Source organism: Amia ocellicauda, chromosome 7, assembly GCF_036373705.1.
Source record: "Amia ocellicauda isolate fAmiCal2 chromosome 7, fAmiCal2.hap1, whole genome shotgun sequence".
Taxonomy (NCBI): domain Eukaryota; kingdom Metazoa; phylum Chordata; class Actinopteri; order Amiiformes; family Amiidae; genus Amia; species Amia ocellicauda.
In genome coordinates, this window is record NC_089856.1 from 40,699,558 (window position 1) to 40,712,533 (window position 12,976).

General features: G+C 44.7%; 1 protein-coding gene across 3 annotated transcripts in view; it reads left to right on the forward strand.

Annotated features, from left to right (window-relative positions):
* Positions 1-1,473: 1,473 nt before the first annotated feature.
* LOC136753481 (guanine nucleotide-binding protein subunit beta-4) overlaps positions 1,474-12,976 on the forward strand; it is a 28,377-nt gene continuing 16,874 nt past the window's right edge. For 2 of the 3 annotated variants that reach the window (XM_066709620.1, XM_066709621.1), the window contains exon 1: positions 1,475-1,685. The gene's annotated coding sequence lies outside the window, so the exon portion shown is untranslated. Of the gene's footprint in view, positions 1,686-12,976 lie in introns of all 3 variants that reach the window. The other variant, XM_066709622.1, reaches the window with a different exon arrangement.

Below are 12,976 nucleotides of genomic sequence, written 5' to 3' on the forward strand. Positions count from 1 at the left end.
TAATATATTTGCGTTTATATTTATTTGTATTTTTATATGGGAACGTTATAAACTCAAATATAACTATTTATTGACTTATATATTGAAGAAGTTATTAACTGGTTAGTGTTTCTGTTGCACAAACAACACAATTATTTTTATTTCAAACCATGAATTTGCACTTAAGTGACAGGCGTTGACACTATCCTTATGGACTGTAGGCTGAACACTGAGGCAGACAGAGGGGAGAGTCCCTTTGAAAGTACAGTCCTGCTGATAGCTACCTAATGACCTTGGAGACCATGGTCCTCAGCCCTCATCCTGCTGATCTGCCGGGATCCATAGAGGCTTCTCAGGCCCTGCTAACACACAACGTTGTTGTGGGAACATTGTGTGTTAACAGGGAGCTTGCGAGAGGACCTTCTATCTCAAGCGAACTGTGGCTTCTGGACCTGGACCTGGCGCTGTTCCCGCTGTGGGTCTGGCACTTGAAAATGAGCAGCTTTCGGCCTCAACACTCTCTGCCGCTATGTTGTCTACTTCCTCCACAAGGTCGCAGTACCTATGCCATTGGCAGAACTTCTAAATGTGGTGTCTAGAAAGAGACCATGACCCTGTAACTTGCCCTATGGCATACATTGTACAGTTTTTAGAGGAGATGTTGGATGCTGGTAGGTCTCCATCCACGGTCTATGTAGTGGCCATTTCCACTAGTCAGGGCCAATTTCATGGCTTCCCAGTTCTGAAAGCGACTGGTTGGGGTGATGTGGATGGACCGTCGGTGGGGGGCGGAGAGGGCACCAAAGGGGCAGTGGCTCGTGTCTCCCTGTCCCCCGGCCCCTCTGTCCCCCCAGTCCCCCTGTCCCCCGTCCCCCGGCCAGCCTGTCCCCCCAGTCCCCCCAGTCCCCCCTAGCTTAGGGCGTTGCTTTAATCTCAACTTGGCTTTGTAAGCTGTATTTTATTTGTTATCCTCCAGGTGTCATTGTACCCACTAAAGGTAAACTAACCTAAAGAAACAATCAGGTCATCAACATAGAGGCTGTGATTAATTAGAAAACAATAAACTAATCATGATAAGTTTCTTTGGCGTAATGCAATTAACTGATTAGTTTAAAGGAGAGCTCAGAGAAACCTAAAAATTGATATATTGTCAAACAGCATTTCACTTAACAAAGGCATGCAAAACTAGGGTGCATTGTACAGGATGGATATCATATGAAATGTAATATAATATATATATATATATATATATATACATATACAGTTCTAACTGCTCAATACGTGCTATATCGGCCTCTTGGCGCAGGAGGAGTGAAATGCATGTCACAAAGCCCATGTTGAGATAAACGCAACGCCCTTAATAACAAGACATCTTCGACAACAACCCACACAGACAGCACCGTCACGCACAAAGCATCCCGCGACGCCCGGCTCCTTTAAGAAACCAGCTCGGCGCCTCCCTGCTTTCCCTCCCTCACCCCCCTCCGCGGCTCCCAGCACCTCCGGCCCTCGCCCTGCCCGCCGCGGATCAGCTGTCTGCCGGTTTCCTCTCCACTGCGCAGCGCCTCCGCAGCCACACCGCACACGGACCCACAGCAGCGGAAAGCCCGCACAGCTCGCCCGGACCCGCACCCCGCCGCCGAGACGCTCGCCTGGGCCGACAGCCGCCACTTCATTTACCCTGGAACCGCACACTTCTCCGTCAGGTAACCCCGTCCGTGTGTGTGACGGATATTTGTGTTGTTTTCCCCCCCATATCTGGCTTTGGCTCGGCCTTTTTCGCGATACGTCTGAAGTGCTGTTTTGCGTGGGGGTGTCGTTTGGGATCCATTGTTGTCTGCCTCGGTTGTGTAGCCCTGATCGGCGTCCTCCTCCTCCGTGTCCGCAGCCCGGGGGTCTGGATGGCGGCGCCGTGTTCGCCAATCCCGGGGTGACCTGGGCAGGGCTGGTGGGTCCCGGGTGTGTTGATCCATATATTGATTTGTATCTGTATAATCTGGTTTATTATGAATATTAATACTGTAGTGACTTGATTGTTTCCATTTCCCGCATTTATAAAACGGATCTTTATCGATCCCCCCCCCACTGGTGCCCTTTTCCTGTCTTGCCTCGTCAAGTAGTGAATAACAGCAGGTGATGTGAGGCGTTATTACCTTTGCTTGGGTAGTTAGTTTATTTCATATGGGGATGTGCTGTTTTGGGCATTGAAAACAAGACCAGATGCAGCAGACAAAGTGGCCAAAACACTGCCAAGGTTAAGCATTGTGATTATTGCCGTTTTTATCCCATAGACAGAGCGCAAGTTTGATTATAATACTGCATATAATAATCACAGCAGATACCATATTCCTGGTCCTGGAGGGTGTGGAGGTAGCTCTTGGTTAGAGACCTGGGGGCAGTGAGGTCTATTGCACAGTCAGTTCAGTCTCCCAGAGCTCAGGAGATCAGGACAGCCTATGGCACTGCAGGGTGTCACAGCTCTGTATACATGCACTTACATGCTTATATCACTGGACCTACACTGACCTGAGTGCAGGTAGTTGGAAAAATCTACTCGCTATACCATAGTATGATCAATCAGGGATTTAACAAGCGCCACTGGACTAGTTTCGACCCACCCGTGGCGTAGTTTCTTTTTCGCCGAGTTGTATGATGCGGTACAGTGTGTGTTGACTGTGTTTGGGTGTTTGTTTTTCCTCCTAATCCTTATGAACAGTGTATCCCATGATCTGACTCTGACCCTGTGTTTGCCATGTTTCCCCCACCCTTTATTGCAACCGGGCCATAAAACAACACAGACATCATCCAGCTAAAGTCCGCACGCGCAAGCAGCACGGTGTGTCAGCTGAAGAAGAGAGGGTCCCATTTTGTTTGGACACAGATAACTGATAACCTAAGTTCACCTGAGATTTGTACGTTTGGTGGATTCAAAAGTGGCCTGTTTTAATCCTGATCAAACGTTGAAGTAAGTGATGTAGCCAGAAGACTAAACAACCTTGCATCAATGAGACGTCTAAATTACAATGAATTAAGTGTGAAATAAGCTCAGATCAGTTCATTTTGACTGTTCTGTAGGATGTATTTATTTAAGAATTTGTTTAATAACAGGAAATAAAATCCCATTTTGGAGGGCCACATCCCGCTAGGTTATAGGTCTTTCAAATCTATAGCTATAGTGACCAATTGAGCAAAAAAGTGGTTCAATTAAATTAATAACTTGGGCAGAAGTACTTGGTCCTGAGGACTGGGATGGGGAGGCCCTAGTGTTGCGACCACTTCCTACTTTCAGTTCAGTTTGATTGCCTTGCCCTCATCGACACTGTGGCTCTCCCTCCTGCACCAATAATTCACCTGCAGTGTGGAGCACTACAGACAATGTAATTTTATCCACTTACCACAAACCATAAATAATAAGAAAAAAACATGGTGCTATTATACATACCATTGTTATCAAACAGAGTGCAGGATTATGTCAGTACTGTATGACCTGCATAAACCAGGACCTGCGATTTAAGCCATGAAACGTTAAGAGCGAAACTACCATGACGTCAACAGTGCAGGGAGGATTGTTGCCTACGCCCCGTACAGACTGCTGCACAGCGCACACGGGGGCTCCCCCAGATCTCCAGGGCTTGCCACATTGTTTTCTTTCTATTCTTTTCCTTCTGCAGAAAAAAACCCAAATCAGCAGACATCACAGAGCTGTCGTCTCAACAGACAAAAGTGTCCATCCTACCTGCGTTGCACAGCTTCAGGCCTGCAGAGTAGTAAATTGAATTAGGTAATTCAAGGTGTAATGAGAAATCTGCTGCCTTCAGGTCTGGAGTTGCTCGCCCTTGCTCTGGCCTACACGGCAGTTATCTCTGTCCTTGCTTTGGCCTGCTCACACCTCAGCTGCCTCCCCTGGCCTCACTAACCTGTGGTCTCCTAAACAGCTGACTTGCTCACAATGAATCTGAAGCTGATGAATCGCACCCCTGGATCCCTGTGGAAAACCAGCTGTAGTTTTTTTTTTTTTTTTCCTTCGATGTTGGTCGTTACGTGACTGAACTAATTATTCACCTAATCATAGCAGTTTAACCTCGTTTCCTCCCCAAAGCCTCTAGTAGTTAACACTATAAAGAGACCTTAGAAAGCCTGCTGGACGGTGGGCCTGCAGGGGCATGAGCTGAAGTACATTGCTCTGGATATCCTGTTTTCTCAGAATCCCCTCCTCATCCTTGTCCCTTCACAAGAAAAGCTTGCCTCCGTAGAAGTGGAAGTTATATGGCAAAAAAACAAGCTACTAATCCATGTTGTTGAACCACACATCCTAGCATCCTTTAGAGGACTGGAGGACATACTTGCATAAAGCAGTTATTAGCACACAACCCAAGACAGAAAGGGCTGGACGATCTCCTCATTTATTGTGTTCTCCTGTTTTTCCCCCTCAAAAAATGGCAACCCTGCCAGGCTCTGACAGCACACAATTCCGTTGTTTGCTCCACAGCACGGAGGACATTTTTTTTTTTTTTTTCTCCTTTAAGGCGTGCGACAATGGTGTATTATGACTTTTTACACTCGGAGCTCTGTCTCAGTACAGGCTTTTCAAACAACGGCAACAGCAAAAAACAGAACAACAACAAAAAAAAGCGCATTATTGTTGTGTTGATGACACTTCACCAGGACTGTACAGCGACAGAGTGTCTTTTATGAGCTAACAATGGCACTGAGTCAAGAAAGGGAAAGATCGATGAATAAAGAACAAAGACGAGCAGTTTAATCAGTTACGAGCAATAACAGTCTTCATCAACCAATCCCATCCACAAAACAAAAAGACAATGGGCTTTGTTAAACACCTCGGAATCTGATTGAATATTGCCACTTAATACTACAATCAGTTCATGAGATATGTGTGTAAAGATATATATAAGTAAACGCAGAGAAAACAAGATATAACCTTGTTTAGTAGGTCTCTTTAAATCCCCAATGGTTATTTGGTTCAATTTAGAGAATAAATGGTACTAATTATGTAATTTGGAGCCTCCGATGTTACAAAAACTAGAAGGCCGTGGACAGCACTGCAATGTTCTGTTCTATATTGTTCTGTACATAATGCACCGCTCTGTCCTATATTTTTCTGTACCATACTGCGCTGTGCCATATTGTTCTGTGCTGGGTGTGACAGGAAATGGTTCACTGCTAGCCTCCATGTGTCTCTGTGGCTTCTTATCTCCAACTAATCCTCACAGCACCAGAAGAGAGGTTTGGTCCGTTAACGCACGTGGGAGTGATCGAGGGCAGTGGTACAGTCCCTGCGCCCGACTGTGGTGAACTGATGGGCCCCGGAGACCCGAGGTTTGTGGCCGACAGCGCAGGGGCTGGAGGGCTAACCGGCATAGGTGTCCTTGAGCTGTGATTATCTGGGGGTGGGGGGGAAAAGAGGAAAACAGGACGGGCCCTGTCTGAGGAGAAGGCACAGGCTCTCGGTATGAGCGTGTCTGAACTCCTGCTTAATCTGCATTAAACAAAAAAAGAAAAAAGTGAGAGAGAGACGGAGACGAAGAGAGAGGGAGCGGGAAAAGGCAGGCAGGGAGAGACTGAGAGAGAGAGTCTCCTGTATTTTGTGTCACATTAGCGCTCCTCAAGTAATGTGTTTTTGAATGATCCATTATGCATGGCTGTTCTTCTCTCGGTGGTATTTCTCCTACCTACTTGACGTCAGTTGCCATTTGAGAGGGTTGCCCGGGCAACGGCCAGCTACCCCTGGAGATGTCTGGTGGATTCGACGGCTCTGATTTCTCCTTTTTAGGCTTTGATATATTTAAATAAACCACTATAACAATGCTTTTAATGATAAAACGCTCTTGGAGTGTGATCGTTTTTTTTTTTTTTTATATAAATGTATTCGAATAAATGAATTAGCTGATTGTTCAGAAATTATTTAGCAGTGTAATTCCAGGTTTAATGTTACGCTTCATATTACCGGTCATAAACAGTTTGTTGGCAGAATAAGGGAATCTTGCTCTTGTGTTCATCTGTCCTCTTACTCTAGTCAAGTCGTCCCAGTTGGAGAGAGAGTCCAGCATGTATTCAGCAGAATGTCTTTCGCCAAAAATGTTTTTCAGTGCATAGAGCTGCAGCTGAAAATGGAAAAATGAAAATGAAAAAATTGCTCGGAAAGCCAATGCTTTCATAGACAGATGGATGGCATTTGTAATTTTTTTTTTTTATGAAATCGTTTGTAAGATTGAACACAAATGCTGGAGAGCTGTATGCCATACTCATATCTTGAGGTTTTTGGGTCTGAACCAGTACAGTAGTGTGTGCTGTGGATGCTGCCTTCTCTCGCCGTTGGGTTCCTTTGTGATTTGTGCGCTGGAAAATGTGTTTTGTGCTCTCAAAGCAAATTCAGCTGCAGAATGTGTACAAAAGGTTATCTGTCAGGGAGCAGAACCAAGACAATTGAAATGCAGGCATAGTACCTGTTCAGAGCTGAAAGGCTATTTTTAGCTTCAGCTGCATCTTTTTTTAGAAACCAAGCTATTGATGTTTTATTTTTTTCCCTGAGTGCTGATTTTCTTTCTATCTTTCTCTCTCACTTTTTTCCTCGAGTGCTTGATTTTTAGGGTGGGATCTTTGCAGGAGATGCTTGACTAAAAGCTGTGCATCTTGAATTATTCAGCTCAGCCTTTTAAATAAGAAGGACAACCAGGGAATACATAAAAGTGCCTTATCATGACCTAATTGTAAAAGACAGACGAACAACCTGTACCTCTGTTCTGCATGTACAGCACAATGTCTGTGGCGGGGTTGTGTGACTGTGGCCTGGTTCACATTTGCACAACACCCTTGTCAAACCCAGAACACAGCCCGGAAACCCCGCAGAAACGCCCACATATTGTCTAGAGCAGATCCTACACCCTGAATATGCTTTCAAGTAATGTTGTATACATATAAATGCCTATATACACCAAAAAAGCTATAATCTAACCTCACTACCAAACCAGTTCTGACTTTCAGTGCAGAGCACAAGGCACCTCGTTACTGCTTCACTGCAGACACACGCCCAGCCTCGGCTGCTGAGCAAGGAGCTGCCGGAGAGAGCTGTCTGCGTCTCTGTGTTCAGCCTTGGGCTCGGGCTGCGGGGGCAGTGGGGGTGGCACTGTCAGGCACAGTTAATTTCTGATCCGTTGAGGGACGGGCAAGGTGACATTGTGACCCAGCTGGAAGAGCTGCCGTTTGACCCTCCCTGACCTTTACAGCCGCACAGCTGGGCTTCCTGACCTGGTTGTGGTGTTAGGTGTAATCCCGGCACTAAGGTTTTAGTGTTTTATTACCGTTCTGGTTGTTGCTTGACTGGTGTGTGCGTGCGTGTGCGTGCGTGTGTGCGCGTGTGTGCGTGCACGGATTCGGTCGTTAAACGTTTAATGGCGATTAGACGTATCAGTCCTATTTAGGTTTTGTGTTACATCTCTGCCCGGCCAAGTCTGCAGTCTGGGTGTGTCTGCATGTTGGGGGAAATGGAGTCGGGATAAAATTACACCAGTTGAGAATGAATTAATGAAAACATGAATTCCAGAAGGTGGCAAAAGACAAATATTGAGGAGTCCTAAAAGTCCCTCATGGCCCCTGTCCCACATTGCCCCGAGTCGGCCGTGACACCTCTCTCGTTAACCGTCCTGTTGCTCGTAACCCCCTGCTGTACCTGGATTAGTTTGGCTGTACTTTTGTGTGAACTGGCCTGGCCATCCCTGTTCCACCTCCCAGCCTGATTTGCTGTTGCCAAGGTAACGTTCTGCAGCCAGTTCGTATTTGAGTGTTGTATTGTAAGGGCTGGAAAACTACACAGAGCCTGGTTAAAAGCATTTGGTTTGGGTGATTCCACTGTAGGGTACTTTGCGACTGTATATACAGCATATATAATGTATCGGGTTAGGGGTTTGCTGGAGACCTATATAATTCAGTAGCAGTAAGCCTTGCCAAGTTCGCTATCCATTGCCAGTCCTTTTTATTCATTGTATGCACTGAGTAGCCAGTTAAGAGTGAGTCTCCTCTTAATCTGGTATTTTACCCACAAAAGGTGCTCAGACTTGCCAAATTTTTATGCACGATCCTTTGTGGCATCCAGGCTGTTGTTTTACTCCGATCTTCAGTAATTGATTAGTAACGTATGTTTAACAGAGAAGAAGCACCCGGAGATTTCGTCGAGCTGGGAGCTGTTTGGCAGAAACTTCTGCCTCCCCCAGGCCAGACTGACTAAACGCCTCTGAAATATTTATACGTAGAGTGACGCAATTACTCTTAAATACATCCGCATTGTAGTGTGTGGCATCAAAAGTATTCTCAAGCTTCCCAATGACATGTATAGAGTAACGCATGACAAACGGTCTTGAAACACACACAGACACAGGAAAAACGCTTAGTCAAGTGTGGTCCTCCATCATCACACTGCCAGGCATTGAAATTGGCAGTAAGGAGAGTTGGCTTTCCAAAGGAAGTGGGGAGGAGAGAGCTGTACACCGGAGCAGAGCCATTCAGAGGGGTAAAATGGCGCTAAGCAAGGGTGGCGATATGGAGAGGGACAAGGGTGTAGTGCATTGAATCTGAAGGACGCGGGGTGGGATGAGATTGACCTGAGGGACCCTGGGGATCTCTCTCCCCCTGAGCCCTCGGGCTGCTCCAGGCCTGGTCTGCTGCAGCAGGGCTCCTGTGGACTCTGGACTGACGTCAGGGGATTCAGGAGAGATGCTCCTGGCCCCTTGCATGGGTGGTGTCCAGAACTTTCCCAGGATGGCCTACCCAGGAGAGACCCTGCAGAGGTGGCCCGTGCGTTTTGCCGCTCAGATGTTAGATGGCTGCATCTTTTCATCTTGGGAGTGTGAGGCGTGGCAGGAGGATGATGCAGAGCCAAACTGACATGCTGTGAGGCCCAGCGCGGTGGCCTGGCCCATACATGCTGCAATCAAATAAAAAAAATAAAAAAGGAAAAGAGAGCTACTGTCATGGGAGTTGCAGCTGCAGCAATTCAACAGTACAAAGTACCAAAGTACAGTGCGCTGAGTTACTTGTGTACAGAGAGGCTGGCGTACACACAGGGCACTGCCTTTTTTTCCCCTTGTGTTCATAATCCAAAAGGTGATATTGTAATGGAGGTGAGAGCAGTGTAAGGCTTGTAAATGTCCTCTAATCTTTGGGTGGCGGATTTCTGTACATTTGTTTTAGGGTGTTATCTGTACTGTTTCTTGAAATTGTGACTTTTGAAGAGCCATCAGGAGTTAAAAGTAAAATAACAAAACAACGCCTTCAATGAACTGTTGCACTCTGCAGTGTGTTTGGTGTAATTATTATTAGACATGCATCCAGGATGAAAATAAGGTTTACATAACATACAGAATTTACATTTGCATTCTACCTATTTGCATACACACTTTCTCTTAAAGTATTTTTTCTATACATTTGTTTTTAAGCATGATCTATTTCCGAGCTTCTTTACATACAGTGCCCTGTCTTTACTGTTTATATGCATAGGGATTTCCATACTGTCCTATACATTAACTGTTTTATGGGAATTTAGCAGTACCACTTTGCATGGTGTAGGTTACGGAAATTGCAAACTAAGAACGGTAATAGGCAAAGATATGCAAACCTGTGTGGTAAATCTAGATAAAGAAGCTCATTCCCACTGGTATGATGCCCCCCCCCTTCTCTTTACTACTGTATAATGACCAGGCCCTTTTTTCTAAATGGTTCCTGATCTAATCCTGAATCAGAAATTGTGTGAAAGGGGGAGAGTTTCATTTAGCCAGACGAGAGGTTGTCTTTTTTTTTTTTTTTTTGTTCCCCACCCCCATTAAGAAAACTAGGCCTTCAAATCAGCATGATTCTTGCCACCAGACAGGACCTTCCACTTCCACTTCTCTATTCCCCCCCCCCCCACCATCATCTTAGTGCCTGCTAGTGGAATATATTGCAGTACTTTTCCTCTGACTACTGATAAAGTGTTTACAGCAGGACTTCATTGTGTGGCAGAACAGATTAATGGCAGGGACCCCCCAATTTATAAGAAACCTCTGAAAATGCCCCTGGTGAATTATTTTTGCTTGTAAACAAACTGCAAAGCCAGCCAGTGCATGCTACAACATAAATGTTCTGCCTGTCGCTGTGGCAGATTAAAAGAAAGGGCAGCACGGTGCACTCTGGGTTATTGGTGGGGGTTGGATTAGTGATAAGATTGCAGGAAGCTGCAGACAACAGCTTCAGTTCAAAGGTTGTGCATTGTGACATCGCTCTGTACCACAGTACCATTCAGAGGGGGGTGCTTCTTGCGTGTGCTGGAAAGCTGCTCTCCCGATGTCGTGGCCAACCTCCGGCTTACCCTGAACAATAGCAATTCTTCTGTCCCTCTCCCTCGCTGGACGGCTGTGTCCCCCCAATTGATGATCTACAGATCATGCGCTGGTGTTCTAAGAATTTCTTGAATAAATAAAATAAAATAAAACTCTTTTCCAGGAACCTAACTTAGTTCACTGAAGTTTGCTCACTCTCCCTCCCTCCCTCCAGTGGAAGTAGAAATCGGGGAATATTATCTCTCGCCATGCAGAGCCTTCGTGAGCAAAGGAAGCCGAAGGAATCTAAGTTTCAGTGAACCTGATTGGAATTCCAAGGTTGCAATAAGAAACATTAAGCTGTGACGGCAGGTTTAATTGTGGGGTATAGGTGGAATATAGGACACTGCCTCACCTTCAGGGTAGAAGGAGCCGGAAGGAGTCTGAGTAACTCCATTTTCATAACTTTTAACCCCTAAGGTAGTGCTAAAATACATGGGCATGACCCCTTTCCCTTTTTCTTTTAAATTCCACGAATGGCTAAGGTCAATATTCCTTGCATGTGTACTAGTCACTTCTTGAATTGCATATCTTTGAAAAACCATGCCTACCATTATTTATTCAATCCCAATGTTTGTAACAGTAATGAAAGATCCACAGAATTACCAGATAATTCCACCCGATAATTCCACTGTTTACAGAATTTACCACTGTACATAAGATTCTCCCATCCCTTGGCATAGCCAGCTTCCTAAAATTGTTAGTCTCTCCTGTAGCAGCTTGAGGAGCAACTACATATTTGTTAGATGGTATATTATTTAGAAAAGAAACCAAAAAAAAGGTTTTCAGCCAATCTAGGATAATGTATAATTTGCTAGAAAATGTATAAATAATTCCCAGGGTGACTTTACACAAGAAACATTTTAAATAATAACTAATGCAATCAGTATAAAATACAAGAGGCATACATCCTACAACATAATATATTTTATAGATATTTTTTTTGGGGGGGAAGGGGGGCCATTGGAATGATCACTTATCCTGGAATATAAAGTATATTGTTGCAAGACTTGGGCAAACACAGAAGCATTTCAAAATGCTAAATTTGAATGAATCTTGACTCCATCCCTGAAATTGGAGAGACAGAAGCCCTTGCCACTTTCATCCTCTCTGCATTGATTACAGGTCTTGCAGAGAAGAGAGGAAACCGTTCCCACTGTTCACTTTTATTGGCAACATTAACTATTCAGGAGTTCCTAATGGACAAAAAAAAAAAAAAACTATTTTTAAATTCTAACATAATCCTTTCAAAGTTAATAGGAAACCAAAAGCTTCTACCCTTCTGCTACTGAGCACCATGATGCTCCTCCATATTAAACACAAAGGGCCAGAGCAAGAGACATGAATGTACTTTGATTCTGCATAACCTTTACCCCATGGGCAGGGATTAATTTAGGTTTTTGCGAAAATGATGACATCAAAAACGTATGTGTGAGTGAAAAGGATGCAGTGTTGATATCCTGTCTAAAACAGAACAGAAAGAGAAAGCAATTCAATTTTAGCAAATTGAATCAAATTTTCATATTTAAATTTTAGTCATTAAAATGTCAATATTGGCATCATAAACTCTCTCTCCAGCCCTTATCATCTCGTATTTCTATCTCCAGAATGACAGGAAACTGTGTCCTTGATTTTGTAAAATAGTCATGCAGCGGGCAGTAAGCAATTTTAAGCACAGAAACTTCTCCTTTCCAGGCGATTTCATGTTACTCTTGTTTCGTTTTGTTTGTGTTTCTGCGAAAAAATAAAAATAATCTTAATTCGAATGATGACACTGGATGTGTGCTTTATCTTTCTTATTTTTTATATTAGATGTTACAAGTGTGAATCAGATCAGTAGCACAGCAGTGACTTTTCGGTTGAAGATTTCCTGGGAATCTGTTTCTGTTGGCAGGAAGCATTAGGAGATGCATGTCAGGACAAGCTGCAGATGCCGTAGGGATCCTTTACCGTCCATTTCAGCAATAGTCATCCATGACTTGTTTTCTGTGGGAATTTATTAGATTTTTTTTAAGGCTCCTGATTATTAAGCCCACCCCCTCACACAGTATGATATGCCATTGTAACATTATTCACAAAGCTACAAATATAAAAGAAAATAAAAGTAATCATAAAAGAAAACCAAAAATGTTGTGGCGGTGCGAGAATGGTGGCCCAGATGGCGCTGGCTGATCTTTGAAGGGGTTTTCATAAATGTTTCAGTGTCCCCCTGGCTTCACAGGCGGCTCTCAGGGGGTAGCAGTGTTTTAGTGGGTGCAGGTTATTTTTAATTCATAACCCCCCTCCCCTATCCCAGCCCCTGACCCCCCACCCCCTGGGGCAGTGTTCTGAGCAGTGTGTTAATTAATGTTACCTCTTTTCCTGTCAACAGCTGCAGCGTTCTAGGGGGGCTGCGATATCTGTGTCACATGAGGGCACGGTCTCATGCGTCACGCTCTCCGTGGGCCTAGCAGCCTGTAAGCGGTCGGCGCTTACCCTCACTGAGAGAAATCATTCAGGGCAGGGAGGAGAGAGATGAGCTCAACATGGTGCTAGCACAGGCTTGACAGACATCTTCAATAAATAATTAACTATTCTAGGCGTGTGTGTATAATTTTTTTTTTCTGTTATCATCATCATCAGTATCATAT